We start from the raw sequence: 3,314 nt of genomic DNA on the forward strand, positions 1-3,314 counted from the left end.
GGTTCACGGTGTATAAACTGATCGAAAACATGTTCTTCCATAAACCAAACATCATTGTTGCAAAAAAAAAAATCTAATCTTAACATTTTCATCTGGGTTGGTTTCTGTAGGCGATGGAGAAATCGGTACCCAAGACATCAGCGAACCACAAGACGTTAAAATCATATGTATACCCGATCAATATCAAATACCCTATACAGACGATGCATTAGGAGAACTCATACACTTCATATACAACAACGATATGCTACAAAATCCCAATGCAACAACTCTTTCAAGGAAGGCTATCGTCTTCACAACAAACAACATAGTCTACAATATCAACTCTATGGTTATCGATATGGTTGCTGGGACAACTACAACCTACACAAGCATAGACTCTGTTGTTCCACATCTATGTGACAACATTGATATAGGATTATTGTATCACATCGAGTACCCTAACCTTCTAAACTTTAACGACCTACCAACACATGTTCTTGAGTTGAAAGTAAATTCTCCTATTATTCTACTAAGAAAACTCAACCCTAAGGACGGACTTGGTAATGGCACACGAATAATAGTGACTCAGTAATGACAGGAAAGTTTATAGGTCATAAGGTAAATATTCCAAAAATATCGTTAACGTATACGGACAAAGAACTACCATTTGAATTCCAGAGGAAAGAATTCCCGTTACGACAATGTTACGTAATGATGATAAACAAAAGCCAAGTTTAATCTCTGTACAAGATAGGAATATACCTACGCACTATCAAGAGCAACAACACCACACTCCCTGAAAATTTCTATTGTACCACGTGGCGACGATGATCCGGCTTTAACAAAAATATTGTATACTTGGTTTTCTAAAGGAAATAGACAGTAGAGCAAACTAGACTGGTAGATAACACATCAGTGACACTTAACATACACTAATTATACACACAAATATACGTTCATACATAAATGGCCAACATTTTATACTCATAGACACACACAATATACACTTTGCTTCTATTGCTTATACTAATGACTTACATTACAACATGACAGACAATCCAATTTCGTTAGACACAATATGTGTCCGTGACATCATGCCACGATCAAAATCTCAAATGATACAGATAGGGGTTATAAAAAAATAAATACCAATATACCAAAAAGAACTTTGCTATCTGTTTGTCGACCTTCTTGTAAGTGGTCAACTTATATCAATCTGTTTTATGTATTAGTGTTAGCTTTATTGTCAGTAAGTTGGACAGCGTGTTTGAATCCAACTAAAACTTTTTTAAATAGGGTGATGTTATTGAAGTCCTAGCAGATCTTAATTAACAACAACATTTTAATGATATGCTCAAGGGTCAAAGTTGCTACGCTGTCACGAATTATGTAACAATATATGCTAGGAACGTAAACATGGTAGTGCGCCACAATGCATAGTTACGCATTGGGCTAAAGGCTAGCTTCATACTTCTCACCGATGTAGGCATACCGTGCTACTACTTCAGTTTCGCAACCCATGCGACTCTAAAGACATATCGAGAGCACCCAAGGTCGCTAGGAAGTAAACAAATTCATATAATGAAATAAACGTGCGCTACCTTAGGTACGTGTAGCTTCTTTTATCAGCGTTTCCATCAATGTTTTACCAAAAAAGAAATGAACCAACTTTAGTAATCATGTAATCGTGTTCATAGAGATGCGGGGGGAATTCCATTAGTATATAGTCTGTTCTTTATGGTAGTTTTTTTTAAATTAATTAAAATATTATTATTTGTTTTTTAAGAATGAAAGTTACTTATTATTCTTATTAAATAGTTAATCCAATTGAAAAACTAAAAGACGAGAGGGGTAGGGGAGTAGAAAATCTAAATTTACATTTTCGAATACACCAATTTATTTTAATTTATTTAAGCTAATATATAAACACATTTATAAAAGTTTAAATACATAAGCTAAAAAGGTTTTGGTAGAGCATATATAAGTTAACCACACACGTAATTATTTCATCGTTAAATATTTTTTACAAATTATCTAACATTCTGCAAATTACATAGGAAGACTCAAGAAAAAGTTCTTCAAGAACACAAGAAAAAGTGAAAAGCTTAAGATACACTGACATACAAGATGAGAGTTAACATATTTGAATCACAAACCAAAAAAAATCTATGTCAATACAGGTACAACGACATACGTTATTGCAACAGGAAAAAGGAGGTTGAGATAACTTTCTGGAAATATATGGAACAACTTGCAACTGATGACATACGCAAAGGTGACATTGCTATAACATCAACAACTTCATCGAAATACAGAGGTATATTGTCAGCCTTTAAAGATTTCAACTAATTATATACATGCTTAAATCTAACATCCATCTACAGTGAAACAGCCGGAAAGTACAAGGGCCACAACACTGCACGTCAACAACCTGTTAGTGCACGGTTTTGCGTCTCGAGTCTTTGTATTTATCATTAGGGATTACCCTGCTAAATAGTAACCAAGTTTTGGAGTTGTTCCAATCAGGTCACTGATAAAAAACTTTGTTCTAATCAGATCACTTAACTTTTAAAATTGTTAAAATGCTAGACATTTTACCTGAATGACAGGTCATTTAAGCATTTTTTAAAGTATGTTACCTGAACATTAGGTTATATAGTTTCATTAATTTAAAAAAAAACAAATCACAATATGATTCAATTAAGGCCTCAACTACTACATACATTCAGATCACAAACCCACCTCCCTTTAGCAAGTAATCCATTCACCACCACCATGAATGTACACACCACTGGCCTAAATCAACAACACTACCAGCCTAAATCAACAACACCACCACCTAGTCTACCAAGTTCCTCAACTACAACACAACATATTTATTTTCCGGCATCGATTTCCGACATCGATTTTCCGCCCAACAATCATCATCGTCAACAAAAAAATTAGGCAATAAAAATCGAGGCTTTGTGAAGCCTGTATCGGAAAAACGAAGTGGTTAAGGGTTGCGATCGGAAAGATGAAGTGGTTTGTATTCTTGGGTTTTGAAACCCTTGTCGGATCTGGTTTGTGCACTTGGGTTGACGAACGGTCGAATCTTGTTCGTTTACCTGCGGGACCTGGTCAGATTCTTGAACTGCAAAGATGTAGGGTCAGGTGGACGGTGGTGGCAGGCTGTTGGAGTGGTGGCGGTGGTCCGGTGGTTGAAGAAAGAGAGGGAGCAGAGGTTGATGAAAGAGAGGGAGTAGAGTGAGAGGTTTATATTTATATGTTTTCTAAATATTAAAAAAATGATAATAACCTGTTGTGTAGGTCAAATATCTAGGTTTGGAACA

The sequence above is a fragment of the Bidens hawaiensis genome, unplaced genomic scaffold (genome assembly GCF_021521415.1).
Source record: "Bidens hawaiensis isolate Kalapana, Puna unplaced genomic scaffold, B.hawaiensis_p1.1 tig00031119_1, whole genome shotgun sequence".
Classification (NCBI taxonomy): Eukaryota; Viridiplantae; Streptophyta; class Magnoliopsida; order Asterales; family Asteraceae; genus Bidens; species Bidens hawaiensis.